This window comes from Amblyraja radiata, chromosome 5 (assembly GCF_010909765.2).
Source record: "Amblyraja radiata isolate CabotCenter1 chromosome 5, sAmbRad1.1.pri, whole genome shotgun sequence".
Classification (NCBI taxonomy): Eukaryota; Metazoa; Chordata; class Chondrichthyes; order Rajiformes; family Rajidae; genus Amblyraja; species Amblyraja radiata.
This window is the reverse complement of record NC_045960.1, coordinates 55,200,092-55,222,709: the sequence shown is the minus strand read 5'-3', so window position 1 is coordinate 55,222,709 and position 22,618 is coordinate 55,200,092. Positions and strand designations below refer to the sequence as shown.

Sequence of the window (22,618 nt, the reverse complement as noted above, 5' to 3'; positions counted from 1 at the left end):
TACATAGCGGGATATAGATCAGCTACAGAAATGGCAGATGGAGTTTACTCTGAGCAAGTGTGAGATGTTGAACATCGAGAGGTTGAAAGTGAGGGGAAAATGGACAATTAATAGCAAGACCTTATCGGCATTAATGTACAGGGGGATCGTTGGGTCCAAGTCCATACCACCCTGAAAGTGGCAGCACAAATAAACAGTGGTAAAGAACACACATGGTGTGCTTCCCTGCTTTGATTGGGGCATTGAGTATATGAGTCAGAAAATCATGATGCTGCTTTATGGGAGTTAGGTTAGTATTGCCAATATTTTTGTCCTAATACAGGAAGGATGTGGAGGCTTTGGAAAGGATGCAGAGGAGGTTTACCAGAATGATTTACCAGGCTGGTTCGTGTGATGGACTAGATTGTATCCACGACCTTGCAATTTCTTGCAGTGTTGGCTAGAGCAGTTGCCAAGCCCAGCTGTGATATATCCCAATGGGATGGGGGGGTTTTTGTGCATCTGTTGAAGGTTTTGTGTCAAGTTTCAAGAACAGCAGTGTATAGCCTGAACAGTTTTTTTTTAAGTGAAAGAGAACATACATTTGGACTGGGGGACCAAAAACATTGTCACAAACAAGAGCTCCTGGAAGCAGGACAACAATGTACCAGTGTGTTGTTGAGGTGGTGGCAGGCCAACATTAATTCAGTCTCTTTTTGCGGTTAAGTGTAACCTGGTGGACAAATTTTCATTTTAGGAGGAACTGCCATTATAGTAGCGTAGTTACAAAACCTACCATCAGCGGCACTGCGGATCTGCCACTGCCTGCGCGTGCGATTCCGGAGGCTTGGGGGGGGGGGGGGGGGGGTTTAAATGCAGGTTTGTATTGGTTGTTGGAGAGGAATTTGCTCGGACTGCTAGCTGATGAAGAAAATCCATTCTGCGAGCCCGCCCCCGATTTAAAAAAAAAAAAAATTTAAAAAAAATGTCGCTGGTCAATTGAGTCGTTGGATTGAACTTAAACGCGACCAGAAACACCTTCAACATCACGGATCGCAAGTGCAGGACAAAAACAAAAGGTATGTCATTTATTTAACATTTTTTTGCTTTTTGGTGTGGCTTCATTTTAATCTGCTGATGCGAAAAATGTTATTTTGGCCCCGATATAAATTGGCCATGTCTTGCCTGCCGATGGGACTTAAATCATGGCAACGGTAACATTCCAATCGATCACATTCCAGAAACATCCACTCTCAAGATAATCAAAATCACTATTTTTTGCACAATTATGTCATAAGAGCATCTAAATCATCTACATTTTGTGTTATTGTCTATCCATGATCAATATTTTCATACTAAATATCCACAGCACAGTGTATTGTGCAAAAAATAATGATTTTGATTATCTTGAGAGGATGTTTCTGGATTAATTTATGGAAATCAAACATTAAATTCCTTCCATTTGGCATATAAGTTCATGACAAAGTGAGATTTAAAAATCATGTTATATTGTGAATACTTGTGTGAACGGGATCAGTTCGTTATTTGTTATTTGGATACTATGGCTATTTAAAAATTTCAGCCTTTTCTTAAGAAATAGATAGAAGTTTAGATCTAGTCATTGAATTTAGTAATTGATTAGATGAATGGGTAATTGATTAGATGTTGGGTATTTACTATTTGTTTAAACGTTTAACTTTATCATTTCTTTACATTTTAAACAGGTCTCTGAAGAAGAAATGCAAAATTGTCAATCCAAAAGCCCAGCCAGGCATAGCTAGAGTTCACCTTGAATTGAATTTCTCTGTCATGCCAGAGTCTAAGAGGGATCTTAAAAATGGACACATCTTGCACTTGTTTACCTCGTTTGGAAAAAGCCTGAAACTGAGAAATCGCTGAGCTCACATTTCTCTTTGTCGAATGCAGAAGGCCATTCATTTGCTGCTGTTAACTCAAGGGTGAGGACTCTCGTTAACCAGACTTTGCTTAAGTTTAAAAAACTCAGCAATCCCAAGGAACTTGGAGCATTTATGAAAATTTGTGATGAAACTTTTAAACTTCCAGAAGGCAGTCAACACATTTCTTTAGATGACATTCCACTGCCTAGTGCTCAAGATCCTGAATCCTTGACATCAGCCGAAAGCCATGTGCCCATATTTCAAGACACTGAGGACATGGGCGATGACAGTCATAGTCAGCATCATCCACTGAATCTAGCAACGCCAACGACAGCTGCTGCCTCTCCTGAATGCCATCGACGTCTAGTGTTTCAAGAAGATGTAGCAGAGAATTTCTAACTCTTTCACCAAGGAAACAGAAAATGAGAAAATACTAAACTTCCTGTCCACATTCAAGGTCGCTCTTGCACTAAAGTATCGCACAAAGATCAGTGAACTTAGGGCACTCCCAAATGTGTAGTTAATCAAGCCTTAAAGAGAAAGCAAAACCAAATAGATTTAAAGGACAGAAAGATTCAGGAACTCAAAACCAAATTAGGTGGGAATACTTTTGCACGAGAGCTTGCTGAAATCAAGGCAGAGTTTTTTGAGACTTAAAAAAGCACAGAGACATTTGCTCAAGTTTTGTGGCAGTAAGAAAAAGAGGAAAACTGTTTCAATTAACCAGTACAGAAAAGTTCATGAAAAACTAAAGGACAGGGAAGAGGATTTGATAATCTTTTCCCCAAAGAAACAATCGAAACTCTGGAGGCTGCCAGTATTGTCAAGTCAAAGGTGGACCAGAAGACTTACTCCTCAAGAGCAAGGATGCATGTGTTTGACTGTATTGTAATCAAAACTCCCACAGCAAACATTCCAATCCTGATAAGCCAGTTCTACAAGCAGAGTGGACTTAATCTGGATCATGTTCCTCAATGCAGTGCAGTTGAAGTTATGCCCTGAGAATTGGGAGCTATTGCTGAGTTGCAGACAGCAGAGATGATCCTAGCAACAAAGGATTTGACTGTGGGTTTTGATGCAACCACCCTAGAAGAGACCCATATTAACAGTGTACACTTCACCACCACAAATAAATGTCTTTCTGCAGCAGTCGATGAATTGGCTGGTGGGACTGCTGAGGACTATGCGCAGCATATTTGCGATACGGTTGACAATTTGTGTAAAACTTACACTTATGAAAAAACAGATTTCCAAGACACCAGGCAAAAGATAATCAACAACATTTCAAATATATTGAGTGACAGGTGTGCAGCTAATCATGTTGCTATTAGGATTGTGACCAGTGAGTGGGGGTAAATCTTTGAATGAGCTCCACTGCCACTTGCATCCTGTTGACTCCATCACAACATCAGTTCGCTCAGCCCTCAAAATGCACAAACAATCCAGAGGAAAATTCTTCTTTGGGAAAGACTGTCGAGCAGGAAATGTCATACTGCAGATGAACAAACTTTGGTACAAGAATGGAAAAGGGGACCCAAAAGGATTTGTTGCATTTTTGGATGAAAGGAACATCCCCCGAGGCATCCTCCCATGGTACCGTGGTAACAGATTACATATACTTTTCCATATTAGTGGCAAGCTCATAGAGCATTATGATGACTTTGTTGCCCTGCTGAATAGCGGAACATCCTGTAGGGGGTTGAGAAGCGCCATCCTCCATGACTTCACCCAGACTGAAGCAAAAGTAGAACTTCAGATATTAGGCTTACATGGCAAATATCTGACTGAGCCTTGGATAAAGCGCTTCTACACTTCAAGCCAGAGTCAGATCAACCGTTGATGGCATCAGAGTGGTTAAAGTGGTGATTGCTGCTCTAAAGGAAGCCACAGAAAATCCAGAGAACTTGATATTGGCAAGGGAAGATTTATTCGGTGAGGAGGTACATCTTGATGCCATGTTGACAAAACTTCAGGAGCTACCAGTACATCCACAGTTCAGTTCAAAGATGAGGAGCTGTCATCACTGTGTTGGAGAGGCAGTATAGTAAATACTTTGAACTTGATGTAACTGAGAAATTGAAGGAGGAGACTGCATCAGCAAGATCACACAACATTGATTCGGAGGAGATAATGGGGATCAAAACAGAAATCTCCCAATGCCACCATGTGTTATCTGTCATGTAGGATGCGGGCCTGCAAGAATAGAACAGTCAACTACCTCGAGGAGCAACGTAGGGAGGAGGTGCTCTCTAAGGCAATGAAATTTGGGAGAGTGCAGAAGACAAATCAGAAGGAACTGAGAGCAGAAAGACAAGGAGCATGCTCGGGACACGAAAGAGAGGGGGGAAAAAAATAAAAAAAATTGAAAGAGACTGATTTCAACAGCATTCGCAGAGATTATCCGAATTTGGACTATTCCAAATGTGATGATCTACAGGACATTCTTGATTGGAAAGTAGTGGGTAGAAAGGCATGTCATGCATGGTTTGAAGAGCAAAAACTTGTTTACGATGCCAAAATTGAAAAGTTGAGGAAAAACAAGGTGTACAGAGTTGCTTATTTGTTGCAATCGGAGGTGTATGATAATGCTCCTGATTATGATATGCCAATGTACCAGCTAGCAGCTGATCTTCTCCATAAAGACTTGGTCTTTTGCTAGAAATTGTATTTCTTTATCTGTCTGTTACAGACTTAAAGCATATAATACAATAATATTAAAGTTCTGATCTTGAGAATATCACATTTTTGAATTTTCGAGGCGGTCTGTATGTTTATTACTATTTGCGTCACAACGGTCAATTTTGTAATTAGCTACAATTAAGCAACTAACATCATATGCTTTAATTTCAGGTCATCCAAGTAAGATGTTTCATATTTGTTTCAGAATGCTTCAATCTATAATACCTGAAAATTTCATTTAGTTCTCTTAATTTTTTAAGAAAGTTATGGGCATTTATGTCAATTAACTGTCCTCGATCACAGCTTTTGTGTTGTCAATGGAAAAGCAATAGGGAACAAGATGCTAATTTCCAAGTGTGAAAATGACCATATATTTTTTAATACTGAAGATATGAAAGTGAATTAGGTATCAAATTAAAGTTCTTTGTATGCTTTATCTGATGGGATAAATTACAGACTTGATTTTTAAAATCTCAAAATGTTGTAACATTCCTAATTATAGTTGTGGCTATACTGGCAGCTTGGCAAGAGGCACAGCCACTCCTAGTGTAAACCTTTAGAATTATAGCAGTGTCATTTTTAGGTCCATAGCCTTTCCAGGATTTTCATTTGAATGATAGGTGAGCATTATTGTCTTGTCGAGGCATTCGTAACATTCAGCAAACTTTAATAGGCGGATTTCATATTTGACACCAGACTCTTGAATTTAATCTGTTCTCTGTCCCAGCAAGTAACTTTGTGGAGAATAGAAATAGTTTCAAAACATCTAAATTAAGTAATATCCTCACTGATTCATATGAATCTCTGTGGCAGGATCCTCCAGGATAGCGCCAAGCACTGAGTTTCTCCAGTGGTTTAAATCAAATGGTGAAAGGAATAAAAAATAACTCATCCACCTATCCTGTCGAGCCTCACCTGTATTCCCGGTAGCAGAATATTCCCCATAGGACTCATTCATTGACCCCACAGTTCTGAGGGACTGCTAAAGAAGAAGTTGCTGATGTTTCACTAGTGTGATGTTTCAAGTGTGCTGCTGCTAGCCTACTCTTCTACAGTTGAATGCGAGTTAATATTCTAGAATGAAGTTAGCAGTAGGTGTGCAAGGCCATGAGGTTAAACACTCTGGTGTAATGTAATTCCTCTGCTACTGGCCCACAGAGGTTCAAAGATACCACATATTGAAATGCTGCATCTTTTCTTGATTTGCCACTGTAGAAGTGACTCACAATAAGATGACAGTGTCCAAGGGTTTATGTGATTGTCACTTCAATGCTGGAATAGGTGCATATTGCAAAATAAAGTTCATAGTCACCTTTCAAACAATGTCTAAGAGTCTTCCATCGTAATCCATTGCCCTGTACGGTCTCGCTGTCTGCACAGAGCCAAGGTGTCATTCCTGCCTCCAGCCTCAGCCTAATAGTTACATAATACCTAATTAATACACGATTACCTAATAGTCTGAAGAAGAGTCTCGACCTGAAATGCCATCCATTCGTTTTCTCCAGAGATACTGCCTGTCCCGCTAAGTGACTCCAACATTTTGTTTCTATCTTCGGTTTAAACCAGCATCTGCAGTTCCTTCCTACACTAATAGTTACACCGTTCAGGAACCACTAGCGGAGACAATGTGAGTCACTGTTGCATATATAAACATTCAAGTCGTGCCACTAAGAATAAATTCTGTGTCTTTGTCTTCTCTGCTTTTTCCAACTGGTGTTGAATCTGGGACATTACTAATTCAAGAGCTGAATTAGAACGACAGATAATCATCATGAAAACATAGTATAGAGTAGAATGCCTTTTATTGTCATTCAAACAAACAAAAGTTCGAACGCAATTTTGTTCCCTGCAGTCATAACAGCAAACCCCCCCCAAAAAACCCCACACAATTAACACAGTTTCACACAAACATCCATCACAGTGAATCTCCAAACATCTCCTCACTGTGATGGAAGGCAAAAGTCTTATCTCTTCCCTGTTCTTCTCCCGCGGTCAGGCAATCAAACTGCTGCGTCGAGGCGATCGAGGCTCTTGATGTTAAAGCCCCCGGCGGGCGATGGTAAGTCCCGCGGCCGATTAAGCCGCGCCGGGCGATGAAAAGCCCTGCGACGGGCTGATTCAAACCCCGCGATTCAGGGCAGGTGAAGTTGCCGTTGCGGGACCTCCCGAAAATCGGCCTCCTACCAGGGACCTGCGAGCTCCCGATGTTAACGTCCACAGAGCCTGCGGCCAAAGCCTCCGAAGCTCCGAAGTCGGGTCGAAGCCACAGCGCCACCACAGCCTCCGAAGTCCCCCAGCTCCGTGATGGTAAGTCCACCGGCTCTGCGACCGGAGCCATCAGATCGATTCCAGTTGGAGGCTGCCAGCTCAACGATGTTAGATCCCAGCGAAACGAAGACACAACAAGGAAAAGGTCGCGTCCCCGTTCAAGCAAGAGATTAACAATAGAAGAAAGGAACAGGAGGATATTCTTTGTTCCTTTAGCCAGCTCTACCATAGCCAATTCTCTATCTCAAAATCATATTGTGCTCTCCTCATGCCTCATGATGCCATTGCTTTCAGAAATGTATCCATCTGCCTTGGAGCTAGACCTTGTCAACTCTGTGCTGATAAATTCAACAAGTTCACCACCCTTTGAGTGAAGAAATTTCTCCTCGCCTCATCCCTAAATCTCTTGCCTTTTAACCTGTCATCCCTCCTCAAATCAAATAATGAGAAACTTCAATGGGAGGCTTCCTTGTCCATGTTAAACCTGTGCTTCAGTATTCCATGGCATCAAAGCCGGTCTAAGTGCGTAATCATTCAGTCACCACCAGTGGCTCTGTGCAGACAACTAGACAGTACAGGGCCATGGATTACGATGGAAGACTCTTAGACATTGTTTGAAAGGTGAGAATGAATATATTAGATAATCATTTACTATAGCTTTTAAGATAGCTCATCCTATGTTGTTAATGGCTTCTGATCATGTGCTGAAATGTGAGATTTGGTGTAGTAGTTCCTTTTGACTGGCATGGGCATAATAGCCCAAATGGCTTCCTTCTGTGCTGTAAATTTACTCAGGTTCACTTAACTTAGCAGGATTGATTGGAAGGTATGTAATTTATCGTGTTTGAATGTGACACCTAACTCAAAGTTGAGCAGTATATCTGGCTTTATTTGTACAATTTCTCTGTACCCGTATAATGCTACAAAGGGACTTGCCCGGTCACTTTGGAGTGAGTTTAAGAATGTTTGTAGATTTGGAGTCTCTGAATTCAGACAGCTTTACTTCCGAAAGAATATTGGCAAAAAATAATTGTGTTTGTTCCAAAATCCGATGGACATCAGTACTGTGGAAAACTTTTTATTCCAGTACTATTTGACAAAAAATAAATAAACCAATGACAAATTCATAAACTTCTATTGAAATTTACAACTTCAGTTTCCAGGCCTCCAGATTAATATACTTTGTGCATTAAACGAGATTGTTTCAGGCTTAACTAATTTTCTATAGGTTTAACATTTTTCTTTGGCATCTGCACAAATCATGTTGATAGTAAATCAGTATCCCACATCGCTGCCCACCATTTTGTTTTTGCCCGGAGCAAGACCATTTTCACCAAAATTATTTTCAATTACTTGTTGTTCTTTGTGTCTGCTTGTAATGAACTCGGGTGCCTGGAACCCACGGTTTCAGCAAACAAGGCTCCAGGTGGCACAAAATAGTTCAATATTTAGCTAACTGATTGTGCAGCTTTACCAGATAAAATCAATTTTCCCCTTTTATATTTATTTCAAAACAAGTTAGGCTTCAAGTGCCATGCCAACATCTGCCATTTTGTCCCGTTCTTTGAAAGAATGGATTCAAAGTCACAGATGACAATGTTTTATTTTTGTCTTGTAGTACGAGCCTTTGTACTACATGAACAACACTTTTCTGGCAGCTGAATATAGAGACAGAGTTGTGTGTTCCCAGGTGACCTTGGCAACTCTTAACAGCACTCTTAAGAGAGATTGCTTTTCTCAATAAGTCCTATGATAAAATGTAACCTTTAATTACACCCTTGGAGCAGAAATGCATGGAAATTAAATACAATTGGAATGCAACATTAAACATCGTTTGAAACAGATCGGTATACAGTTCTCTGCACCTACATTTCCTGTCGGTCATCTTTTTGCCATTGAATTTATGGGTAGACAATCCTGGATCAGCGCATGTAGATTAAAAAAACAGCAATATGACACGGAAATATCACCTCTGTCAAAAGGAATGCAATTGATTTAATTGGCATTTAATGTCCTGGGTTACTCCCAAATGCTCTTCAACCAATGAAGTACTTTTGAAGTTCATGTAGGCATGACGTATAATTCCCTGAATTCGAACCAGTAACAGGGAAGTTTAATGATTAGAAAATGGCATGCAGCTTGGGTTGACCTTCTGATGTGTATTCTCAGTAAGACTGACAACACAAGTTTGTCCAGAAATCACTCACCAAACAGTGGTGTTACTTATACATGCCAGTGCATTGTACTCAGCCATCACAATTATTTTATTTGATTGTATGTCTTATGCTATTGACTGGGTGAATTTCTAGGAATCGCTCCTGAACGGGGTCACAATGAAGACGTGTATTTCTCTTCCTGTGAAAAAAGCAGCACTTCACAAATCGCATGTATTTCATTCTCACAAAATCTTACAATTTCGTATAAAAAGACAAGCAGGTGACTTATTGTCGGACTTCTCTCACCATCTGTCAGTAATCTATCTCAAGGGGAATCTCATCTTTTATAATATTTTATTTCCTCTCATTACTGGATGTTTTCCACAATCTCTCTTTGCCAACTATCTTCATTGCTCAGTACAGTATAACTATTCCATCAGGCTGATCAACCATTGCCATGGAGCTGTCAAATGATAGGTTGCTCTCCAAGCAAAGAGAACTATGTATTGTAGCCATCTGGTATATACTCAAAGGCAGTGATATCAGGCTAGGTGTGATATTTCAACTCTTTGAGAGAGAACATGTAGTTGTATCATTCATTGCAAAATACAGGTTTAGAAAAGAGACTGTTCTCTCCGTTGCCTTGGAAATCACTGCAGTAATGATACCGGATCTATTCGGGTCTTCTGAGATGATATTATTGCATTAGACAAATCCCAGCTCACTAATGCATCAAGGATATGATATGTCATGGAGTGTGTAGCACTTTGACCAGGTTATACATTTCAATAAAGAACAGTGCCTTTTCAGGCCCTAGACAACAAGCAAAGCAAAATTGGGGTATAGCAGGAAACACCATGCAATATACTGCATTATGTCATTAGGTGCTATGGACCATAACCTATCCTTTAGAGGCGGCAAGGCGGCAGTGCGGAGAGCGGGCGCCGACTTTTTCATCGGGAGCCTGGGAGCGCCAAACCGGCGCGGCCTTGTCGGCTTCGGCAGCCGCGGGCTCCAACCAAAAAGCGGCCGTTCCAAGTGGCCCAGCCGCCGAAAGGACTCTCCCGACGCCGGGGCAAGACCACCTGGTGAGAACGGCCAGGGACATCGGGCCTCCGTACAGGCAATTGCGGTGGCCTCAATAGGCCTGACTTTGGGGTGAACATGGGGTGGGGACTGGACATTGTGCCTTCCTCCACAGTACTACCCACTGTGGGGGGATGATTTTTTTGTCTAATTGTAGTCCTGTAGGTCTGTGTCCAAGATGGCTGCCGTGAAGAGAGAGTGGACGCTGGCACGATTTGGTTGCCGCTGCTCTCTTTTCACACTGTGTTTTTGATTTTCTGTTTTTGGATTGAATTCTGTTTTTAATTTGTGTCACTGTGATGTCTTTAATTACTTGTTTTATTCCGATTATATGTTTTTCTTTCCGATTACTATGTAAGGTGTCCTTGAGATGTATGAAAGGCGCCCATTAAATAAAATTTATTATTATTATTATTATTATCCTTGATCCAATAACATGTAAAATACAAAAACAGAGCATTTTGGAATACAATGCAGTCCACACCCTCATCATACATACAGCAGGCTTTCTGAAACACGATTTTGCTGTCTATTGAAAACAGGTGGGGCACTGAAAGACGAGGCTAAAAGTGTCAAGAAATTATTCCTTCTGCTCTCTGACTCATTTTGTTTAAAGAAAGTTGGGGAGCCAGATTGTTGATCCTCCTCGTGAACATTGTGACGCAGATTGGGAATATTGTGATGCAATAGAAGTCATTACCATCAGCTCAATTCAGATGTTTGTGGGTAGCCCCTTTTTTAGCTTTAGTGATACAGCGTGGAAACGGGTCCATCGGTCCACTGAGTCCACAATCATCGTTCACCCAAACACTAGTTCTATGTTATCTCACTTTTGCATCCTACATTCTAGTGGCAATTAACCTACACACCTGCATTGGAGTGTGGGAGGTAACTTGAGCACCCGGAGAAAACCCATGTGGTTACAGGGAGAACGTGTAAGCTCTGCACAGATCAGCCCATAAGAGAAGAGAATTAAATACTATAAAAATTAAGTTTAATCAATGTGTCCCCAAACTATTCGACTTTGTGCATATCTTTATTTATTCTGTTCTTGCTCTGTGTGTAAGGACACTTGGTTGCTGGTAACATCACACAGCTGTAAAGTGAATGGTTTAATCTTTATTTAAGTAAGCCTTGATCAATTTCTCTAATGAGTGTGCAGGCGCTCTGCAGTGTAATTTTACAGATTACCTTGTTTTCATCATCATATGCAGCCAGAAGTCCTGTTCTGGCAGTTTGGAGGGGGCTGGAACAATGCCAGCTTGAACAATGTCCTAGCCTCCTGTGTCCAGATGGTCACACCATTTCAATGAAGAAACAACTGCCCGAACCTTGAGATGTGATTAGTTTGTTTTATTTAAATCCTATAACCAAAAGCTAATTCAGGTGAATTGATACAACCCTTTATCCCCTGTTTTGTTCATCTTCCATTATTCACCCTCTTTACCAAAGATGCTAGGAATATCTACAGAGATGTTGTTTGTTTATCTGAGTTGTAGATTGAACGGAAAAAAAAACTTCCCTGAACTTTACAAGAGCTGGTAAAATAACAACGTCACACCAGATGCCAAACAATTTCTCAAAGCTACAGGTCTATTTTTGGCAGTTGTGTCACCTAAAATGTTTTGGTGTCTTTAGGGGAAAAATGTCAGCTGTACCAGGAAGAGTTGAAATTATTATACAGGTTGTAACAACATCTCAAGCAGCATAAACAGGCAATCATCAACACCCCCCCCCCCCCCCCCCCCCCTGTTAGTTTAGTTTAGAGATGCAGCGTGGAAACAAGCCACTGAGCCCACACTGACTCATGATCACCTATGCTACACACTGGGGACAAATTACAGGAGCCAATTAACCTATAAACCTGCACGTCTTTGGAATGTGGGAGGACACAGGAGCACATGGAGGAAACCCACATGGTCACATGGAGAATGTACAAACTCCGTTCAGACAACATCTGTGGTCAGGATCGAACCCGGCTCTCTGGTGTTGTGAGGCAGCAACTCTACTGATGTGCCATGTTGTATGAGACTCAAGCAAATGGATCTAAAGCCATTTTTGAAATGGTTCTTGTCTAAAGCCGAATGCTAACATCTAGAGCCAGTTCAACAACAACCACCCATATTTTTTAATCACATTTTAATATAAGAAAATATCACAACGTATTCAAAAAGAGTGTGGTGGGAGTGTTAGGGTGTAGTGGGTGGGGGCAATATCATTGCTATGAAGAAGGGTCTCGACCTGAAACATCACCCATTCTCTTTATCCAGAGATGCTGTCTGTCCCACTGAGTTACTCCTGCATTTTGTGCCTATCATTGCTATCCCATTGTTTAGCAGGAGGGAGATGTGGATTAGAATAATGCATCAACACTGAAGAGCCCTATATCTTCAAGGTGCTGTCAGAGATGAGGAAGAGGCCAAGTCCAAGGAAGCTGCATCAGTGCCACACAACATGGAGGTGTGCAGACCATAGATCAAGAATGCCTAAAGCCAATAATGTTCCAGTAATCGGTTTGATGGCAATTTAGGATTATTGGTGGTGGTGCTTGAAGTTTGGCTGTTTATTGTGAAGAGCCAACAATGGCCAAGTAGAAAAAAAGTGATAATCCATGGTGAAGAAAAACAAATGGTTTCCATGCTCGTTTTCCCTCACTGGCATCTCAGTTTCCATGCTCATTAGCACTCCGGTTCCCACACTTCCTGGAAACTTAATGGGTTTAGTAAAACATATAATATTCTATTGTGCTACATTTAAAAAAAAAGTGAATTATAAGTATAGTAGTGGAGACACAAGATACTGCAGATGTTGGAATCCAGAGTGAAAAAATAAACGGCTGGAGGAATTTGGTGGGTCAGGCAGCACGTGTGGAGGGAAATAGACAGATGCCGTTTTGGGTGGAGATCCTTCTTCAGGTCCTAAATAGTAATAACATTTCATTTGTCTATAAAATTTGCCAATCTGGCACCATCAAAGTCCATAACGTGCTACATTAACACAGCTTTACTCTATGAACAATAGGTTATGTGGGCCACAGGGAAGCCAAAGCAAAGAGTTGAAACAAAGGCTGTAATGGCAAGGATAGAGGTAACAGTTAAATGAAAGAACACCCTGGGTAACATAAAGGGCAACCCTACGTACATATCCCAGAGACAATTACAGGCATAAATAATTAAATTGAATACTTAAAAGGAAGAACTAATAAAAAATATAATCGTAGTAGTTCAAAATGTACTGACATGAAAAAAATATTCAGAAGAGAACAAGGGAAGAAATATCTTGGTTGTGTACTCTGAGGAGCCACCCAGTGGCATGAGCTTGTAAATGCATGCAGGTTCGAAACATTTTAAAGCAAATAATGTAACTAACTATCATAACCACCACTTGAAAAAGGAAGATATAGAATAACTGATATTGGAAGTCCGTCGTGATACCTTTAACAAGATTTGTATGTGACTTTGAGGACTTTTAAAATATGATCTATTTATATTAAAGGATTTTTCACAGGAATACATGACACTGGAAAGGTTATCCTTAGCCTCCCGCAGTATTGCATGAGGGAAATCAAAACTGACTGACCGAGCAAATTGAGGGGAAAATTTTGAACTCATTTTGTGTTGTTCATCACCAGATGCTTTCACTTAATAAAATGAAACACAATGTATTGTGCTTAGCTTTGACTACAATGGGTGTTGGTGAATCATTGTCATTGAAGTCTGTAAATCAAAACTGAAAGTGACTCAAAATGAATGTTGTTATTCATTATTTAATATATCACACTGTATGTATTCCATTATATTGATTACAACATCCAAAATGAAATGAAGTGATATATTTCCCCAATAATGCACTAATGAATGTGACCAGATCTCAAGGGCCATTGGATCAGCAGTTATGAGCTCAGTTGACTTCCATATTCTTGGGTTTGAGAGTGTAAGAGAAGTGACAAAATATTAGTTATCGAACAGCTCCTTCATCAAAGTGCGGGCGTCGGAAGGAAGATTGCCTTGTTTTCTAAGCTCCCTCGTTGTCTGGGCTCACGACTAATAAATTCACAAGATATTTCAAAACATCTAAGTTTCTGAAATTAGAACTCAGTACAAGTTACAAGGGTGTGTTTGTGTCTAGAATTTGGCTGATATTATGACCATGACAGAGTGGAAAGTACAGGCCATCCCCAGTTTACAAAGCCCAATTTATAGAAAGCCCTACATAAGAATGAGTTTCCATAATACTATTAGAAATCCAATGTACCTACATTAATTCCTATAAATGACAGAACTAATTCTGTCTGTCTCTCTGTAATAATTATCCTTTCCTATCAATCTAAAGTGATTTTTAGGCCATTTGTTACAATACTGTGAAGGTATGCTGACCATATAGAGTGAAGTTGTGTGTGTGTGTGTGTGTGTGTATGTGTGTGTGTGTGTATTCTGACTGATGACAAAAAGGATTTACAGATGTCTGTAAAAACATAATCTGTTTGTTACCTGGAGAAGGTCTGTATGGACAAACATATTGCAAGCTATTTCAAGTATGAGGCTCTGCACAATATGTTCAACTGACCTTTATATCAAAGTAATGCTGGTTGTTAAGAAGACACGTGCAGTACTAATAAAAACATAGAAAATAGGTGCAGGAGTAGGCCATTCGGCCCTTCAAGCCTGCACCGCCATTCAATATGATCATGGCTGATCATCCAACTCAGTATCCTGCACCTGCCTTCTCTCCATACCCGCTGATCCCTTCAGCCACAAGGGCCACATCTAACTCCCTCTTAAATATAGCCAATGAACTGGCCTCAACTACATTCTGTGGCAGAGAATTCCAGAGATTCACCACTCTCTGTGTGAAAATTTTTTTTCTCATCTCGGTCCTAAAAGATTTCCCCTTATCCTTAAACTGTGACCCCTTGTTCTGGACTTCCCCAACATCGGGAATAATCTTCCTGCATCTAGTCCAACCCCTTAAGAATTTTGTAAGTTTCTATAAGATCCCATCCCAATCTTCTAAATTCTAGCGAGTACAAGCCGAGTCTACCCAGTCTTTCTTCATATGAAAGTCCTGACATAACCATATAACAATTACAGCACGGAAACAGGCCATCTCGACCCTTCTAGTCCGTGCCGAACACATAATCTCCCCTAGTCCCATATACCTGCGCTCAGACCATAACCCTCCATTCCTTTCCCATCCATATAACTATCCAATTTATTTTTAAATGATAAAAACGAACCTGCCTCCACCACCTTCACTGGAAGCTCATTCCACACAGCTACCACTCTCTGAGTAAAGAAGTTCCCCCTCATATTACCCCTAAACTTCAGTCCCTTAATTCTCAAGTCATGTCCCCTTGTTTGAATCTTCCCTACTCTCAGTGGGAAAAGCTTTTCCACGTCAACTCTGTCTATCCCTCTCATCATTTTAAAAACCTCTATCAAGTCCCCCCTTAACCTTCTGCGCTCCAAAGAATAAAGCCCTAACTTGTTCAGCCTTTCTCTGTAACTTAGTTGCTGAAACCCAGGCAACATTCTAGTAAATCTCCTCTGTACTCTCTCTATTTTGTTGACATCCTTCCTATAATTAGGCGACCAAAATTGTACACCATACTCCAGAATTGGCCTCACCAATGCCTTGTACAATTTTAACATTACATCCCAACTTCTATACTCAATGCTCTGATTTATAAATGCCAGCACACCAAAAGCTTTCTTTACCACCCTATCTACATGAGATTCCACTTTCAGGGAACTGTGCACAGTTATTCCCAGATCCCTCTGTTCACCTACATTCTTCAATTCCCTACCATTTACCATGTACCTGTTACCTGACATCCCAGGAATCAGTCTGGTGAATCTTCTCCATACTCCCTCTATGGCAAGAATGTCCTTCCTCAGATTAGGAGACCAAAACTGTACGCAATACTCCAGGTGTGGTCTCACCAAGGCCCTGTACAACTGCAGTAGAACCTCCCTGCTCCTATACTCAAATCCTTTTGCTATGAATTAATGATTAATTATGATTAATGCCCATGGTCACAATCATGTGGGGAGGGACAATTAAATATTAATTGTTACAAGAAGAGGAATCAATTGCAGGTGAATTGTCAAAATTATACTTCTAAGAAAAAAGCTTTTCGCCTGCTCTCAAGCCCATTGTCGAAGCTGCACTGTTTAGACAAGTAAAATTATTTACAGTGCAGGAGGCTTTTCAGGAAGCTGATTTTAAGCATTCAAGCATTGATCTGTTCTATAGGTGAGAGGCAACAACTGTGCCTTCTAATCTTGCTACAGCCTTGACATTAGTTAGGGGAAGGAAAAAAACTGTATGGGGTGATGTGAAGAAGGGGTGAGAGTGTGGGAAGGTGATGTGAGGTGAAAAATACATTTCTGAGATTGGAAAATGTGCAAGAACAGACTTCCCTCAAATCAAACCCAAACCTGCAGCAACCATATCATCAGCAAGTATTTCATGGCCCTGACATCCATTCACAAACTCACGCACATTCCTTTGGAAATCTTCTGGGGGTGCAGTACAAATGCCAAATGGCAATCATTTCCAGTGGTTCCTCCCAAGAGCTATTAAATATGACAAACTCTATTGCATGCAGAAACCTATTTTGAACTTTAGCACTGTGCAAGTATATATACTATTTTCTTTCTAAGGTACTAGATAATAATCTTTTTTTTCAAGGTCTTTTTATTGTAGGATCTAAACATGTACCAATGATTCACCCTTGTTAGATATTGCTTCTACTGAACTAATCCAAGCAAGGGAGTTGTAACAGGAACTAAGGTATTTTGTCTGCACGACTAAGACCATCTAGTTTGTCCCTCGAAGCTATTGAAACCATATGAGGAACACATTGGCACTAAATTTACTATTTCATCATGCCCAATTTAATGCTTTTTAAATTATCTAGTTCAATCTCTAAGCATCCAGGCATTAAACATTCTAATTTTCCTGGCCTATGTACATTTTACATGTCATTCCAGCAAATGCTGTTATATTAAACACATCAATATCATTACACTTGCTAATATCTATTACTCATCCATATATGGCTGTCAAGCAACAGTCTGAAGATCAGTTTATCCACAGCTAAAATTCAATTTTAGTGAACCAACAATTGTACGCGTCCTTTAACAAGGGCACAAACTCCATCATAATCAATTTTCAGAATTAAAACCTTAATTAGCATTCTCATATAAATGAAATAGTATTGCATTACATTGGCTTTCTCTTATCTGTTAAAATCTTAGGTAATTCCCTGATTTTAATTTAAGTGTGAACTACACCTCATCATCCAAATCATTAATATTGACCTCCGTGACAAGAAAAAAAACTTACTCCCAATTGCTCATTAATTGTTCTAACTGCCTGTTTATGTGCTGCTAATTCCTTTGCATGTTATTTATTTGCAAAGTGTTTTGTCTTTCTACATCTGTTAGATATACCAAAAGCAAGAAGTAATTCTATCCTGTGAAGCTCATTTTTCCTCCCACAATATTAACACTGTTGTGCTCTTGGGATTTCTCTAACTTTGGCTTGCAATGCTTTTCCTGTCACCTCAAGAGATTTTCTTGTGATTAGGTACTGCACTTGCATCCTGTCCTGTCGACTCACCAATTACATTAGGTTCAATCTCTAAGTGTAACCCTTGCATCCCCTCTCTCTCCATCCCTCCATCCCTCCCCCCACCCTAGTCGTCATACTAGTTTCACTGTGGTCCTGTTGAGTTTCTTTGTCTGTATAACTCATTATCACCTAGCTCACAGCCAACAATGGACCCTTGATCATCCTTACTTTTTTGCATTTCTTTTATTCATTTGTTCTATCTCTATCACCGTCTATATCTCTCATTTCCCTTCCCCCTGACTTTCAGTCTGAAGAAGGGTCATGACCCGAATGTCACCTATTCCTTTTCTTCAGAGATGCTGCTTGACACGCTGAGTTACTCCAGTTTTTTTGTGGCTATCTTCAGTTTAAACCAGCATCTGAGTTTTGTAACCACCATCCATCCTACACATGGGGTAGAGGTGAATCGGACAGGACCCTAATTTGTGGAGGGACCATCCAGAAGTCCGATTGAAAAGGGAAGAAGCTACGTGTGAGTCTGATGGTACATGCTTTCAAGCTTTTGTACATTCTGCCAGTTGGGAGCAGTGACAAGAAGGAATGATTGGGGTGGAGTGTAGATGGAGTCAATGGTGGGAAGTCTGTTCTGTATGATGGATTGGGCTACATCTGCAACTCTCTAAAATTTCTTGCGGTCTTGGTCAGAGTTGTTCCCAAGCCAAGCTGTCATGCAAGCCTACAATATGTTTTCAACGGTGCATCTGTAGAAGTTTATAAGGGTCATTGGAGACATGCTGAATTTACCCATTCTCCTCAGGAAGTAGAGGTGTTGGTGTTTCTTCTTGGCTGTCACATCAATGTGGTTGGTCCACGACAGATCGTTGGTAATATTAACGCCAAGGAACCTGAAACTCTCAACCATTTCCATTTCAATACCATTGCTGCTGATTGAGGCAGGTATTCCACCATGCTTTCTGGTCAATAACTAGCTCCTTTGCCTTGTTGACATTGAGCGAGAGGTTATTGTCCTGATACCATGTACAGAGTTCTCTATCTCCGTGATTGTTCATGATGCCACAGTGGTGTCATCTGCAAACTTAGAGATAGAGTTAGAGCAGAATTGGTGGCGCAGCGATGAGTGCATAGGGAACATAGTAGGGGACTGAGAACACTTGCTTGCGGGGCTCCAGTATAGAATTATTATGGAGGAGGTAAAGTCACCTATCCTCACTGATTGTGGTTTGTTGGTCAGATAGTTGATGATCTAGTGGCAAATTCCTAGGCCCAGGAGTTTGGATGGGATTCTAGTGTTGAAGGCACGCAGGAGTCCTTGATGTTTAGCTGTTCCAGAAATTAGTTTGAGGCCAGGGAGATGGCACATGTTGTGATATTAACTTCAGTGAATCAAGACTGGCTGAGTGGCTGGAATTAATATGCACCATCACCAGTCTCTCAAATACTTTATTCTGGTGGATGTCAGAGTCACGGGACAGTAGTCATTAAGGCATGCTACCTTGCTTTTCTTTGGCACCAGGATGAAAGTGGTCTTCTTGAAGCATGTGGAGCTATCAATACGGTGGCAGTGAGAGGTTAACTGATTTTATATAATCTTATAATCTTATAGTAAATTTATAATCTTATTGAAACATATAAAATTCTTAAGGGGTTTGACAGGCTAGATGCAGTCCAGAACCAAGGGTCAGTTTAAGAATAAGGGGTAGGCCATTTAGGACTGAGATGAGGAAATCAGTGGAATTCTCTGTCACAGAAGGCCGTGGAGGCTAACACACTGGATGTTTTCAAGAGAGAGTTAGATTTAGTACTTGGGGCTAACAGAATCAATGGATATGGGGAGAAGGCAGGAAAGGGATAATGATTTTGGATGATCAGCCTATTTCATATTGAATGGTGGTGCTGGTTTAAAGGGCTGAATGGCCTACTCCTGCACCTATTACCAATGTTTCTATGTTAAAGATGTCTGTGAATATCTCTGCCAGCTGGTCCAGGCAAGTCCTGAGAACATGGCCATTGTTCCTGCCTGCTCCTATCCCACGGAAATTATTTCCATGTATCTCACTCCATCCTACCCCCCCCCCCCCCCCCAGTCCAATCTCTCCAGACCTATGTCCAAGATACCTCACATGCCCTTCGTCTCTTTAATGACTTCCGCTTTCCGAGCCCCCACTCCCTCATCTTTACTATGGACGGGACGTTCACTAACTCTACACCTCCATCCCCCACCAAGAAGACCTTAAAGCTCTCTGTTTCTTCCTCAGCAAAACCATATAATTTCCCTCTACTAACACTCTACTCCACCTAATGGAGCTGGTCCTCACCCGTACCAACTTCTCCTTTGACTCCTCCCACTTCCTCCATCCAAAGCTTGTCTCTTTGTAGGGTGCGTTGAACAATCCCTGTTCCAAGTGTACACTGGGCCTATCCCCAAACTCTAACTCTGTCACATTGATCACTGCATCGGCGCTACCTCCTGCACCCATGCAGAACTCATTGACTTCATCAACTTCACCAGCAATTTTCATCCTGCACTCAAATTTACTTGGACCATCTCCGACACTTCCCTCCCCTTTTTTGATCTCACAATCTCCATCACAGGAAATAGACTAATGCTTCCTGCAAAGACTATCCCCCTACTCCCAATTCCTCTGTCTACGCCGCATCTGCGTCCAAGATGAGGTGTTCCATACTAGGACATCCGAGATTTCATTCTGTAGGGAACGGGGGTTTCCCTCTCTCATCATATATGAGACCCTCACGTGTCTCCTCGGTATCCCGCAGCTCCACCCTTGCTCCCCCTCCCCCTAGTCATAACAGAGACAATTTCCCCCTAGTCCATACCATCCACCCTATAAGCCGTCGCTTACAACACATAATCCTCCGAAAGCCACCTCCAAAGGGATCCCACCATTAGCCACATTTTCCCATCTCCATGCCTTTCCGCCTTCCGTAGAGACCGTTCCCTCCACAACTGCCTGGTTAACTCATCCCTTCCCACCAAAACCACCCACCAGGTACCTTCCCCTGTAACTGCAGAAGATGCAACACCTGTCGCTATACCTCCTCCCTCGACTCTGTCCAGGGACCCCGAGTTAGACAGAGGTTCACTTGCTCCTCCTCCAACCTCATTTACTTTATCCGTTGTTCAGGATGTGGACTTTTATACATCAGCGAGACCAAACGCAGACTGGGCGGTCGTTTCTCGGAACAACTTCGTTCGGCCCTCCTGAACCTACCTGATCCCCCGGTTGCTGGACACTTTAATTCTCCTTCCCATTCCTACACAGACCTTTCTGTTCTAGGACTCCACCATTGCCAGAGTGAGGCTAAATGCAAATTGGAGGAACAGCATCTCATATTTCGCTTGGGCACCTTACAGCCCAATGGTATGAATATTGATTTTTCTCTCATTTCAGGTGGCCCCGGCATTCCCTCTCTCTACCCTACCCCACCCTTGTCGCACTAGCTTCTCATTTTCACCCAATAAACAGCTAACAATGCCCTCTTTGCTTTATCATTGTTAATTTTTTGCATATCTTTCATTCATTGTTCTTTATCTCTCCACATCACCGTCTATATCTCTTGTTTCCCTTATCAATAACCAGTCTGAAGAAGGGTCTCGACCTGAAACATCACCCTTTCCTTCTCTCCAGAGATGTTGCCTGCCCCGCTGAGTTTCTCTAGCTTTTTGTGTCTATCTTCAGTTTAAACAGAATCTGCAGTTCCTTCTTACACACCATCCGGGCCAGTTGCTTTCCATGGATTTATTCTCATGAAGGCCGATCTTGCGTCTGCCACAGTAATCATTGATACAGATGCACTTGAGGCTGGCAGGGGAGTGGCGTTCATTCTGTTCAGAGCAGGCATAGAATGCATTGAGGACCCGTTGTTTTCAATTTAAATCAAAGGTTTCATTTTAAATGAGACACATAGCATTGTTATAATTTTTCAATAACTGAAATGCCTCTTTGTCAACATTTCTTTCTCCTGCCTCTTTTTAAACCAGGTGAAATTTCTGGTTTTCTATATTTTGCGGCATCTGCCCCAAACCACTTAATTTCTTTCAAAACCTCAAAATCATTCCGTTCATGGAAGTGAAATCTGAATGACAGATTGTGAATGAAGCTTGAACTTGTAATTACACTTTCGTTTCAACCAAAGACCGGTAATGGTTAACTTTTATTTTCATTTTTTGCCAATATTACATTTTAACTCTATTATTCTTTTCAATCCCTTGTGCCCAGTATTCACAAACGAAATCCAATAAAATGTATGCGGTTGGAACACTATACTTTCAGAGGAAATAATGCATATTTTTTAACCTTGCATATTTGGCCTTAGAGAATTTCTGGAAGTTAATGGTTTTAGTTAGCTCTGTCCACTGCCCATAGATTTCCATGAATCTATAAACAGGGAAAGAGTTGATTTACAATATTGGTAATGTAGTTAGCAAATGGTCTTGCACAGGTTCATAAGTTATAGGAGCAGAATTAAGCCATTCGGTCCATCAAGTCTACTTTGCCATTCAATCATGGCTGATCTATCTTTTCCTCTCAACCCCATTCTCCTTCCTTCTCCTCATAACGCCTGATACCCTTAAGGTTAGAGCTGAAGTGCTCGTCAACAGATATGTGATTGGATTCATGACAAAATGCATGGTGCACATGCAAATTAAAGCAGATAACATTGTTCTGAAAAATAAATAGCTTCATTGTGGCTAACCAGCCAGATAGGATTTTGAGATGTTAATCATTTTAGGTGCAAGGAATGGAGTCATTTTGCTGTGTGTGTGTGTGTATGTGTTATATATTATGTCTAATATCATTTATGAATTCATAGTTATACTGCAAAATAAAAACTTCAATGCACAAGAACCAAATTTGTAATGCTTGCCAACATTAACTTCATTTCATTTCAGCTACATTTCCTTAAAGTGAATCACCAAAACAAAGGACATAC

At 41.0% G+C, this 22,618-nt stretch overlaps 1 protein-coding gene and 1 long non-coding RNA gene across 2 annotated transcripts in view; one reads left to right on the top strand and one right to left on the bottom strand.

Annotated features, from left to right (window-relative positions):
• The window catches only part of arhgap18 (Rho GTPase activating protein 18), an 83,654-nt gene that overhangs the window by 19,212 nt on the left and 41,824 nt on the right, over nt 1-22,618 (top strand). The gene's annotated exons all lie outside the window — the stretch shown is intronic.
• On the bottom strand, nt 2,383-22,081 carry LOC116973312. The gene is made up of 4 exons (XR_004412036.1): nt 22,071-22,081; nt 20,419-20,422; nt 17,202-17,206; nt 2,383-2,484 (listed from the first exon to the last, which is right to left on the bottom strand). It is a non-coding gene; the product is annotated as an uncharacterized LOC116973312 (long non-coding RNA).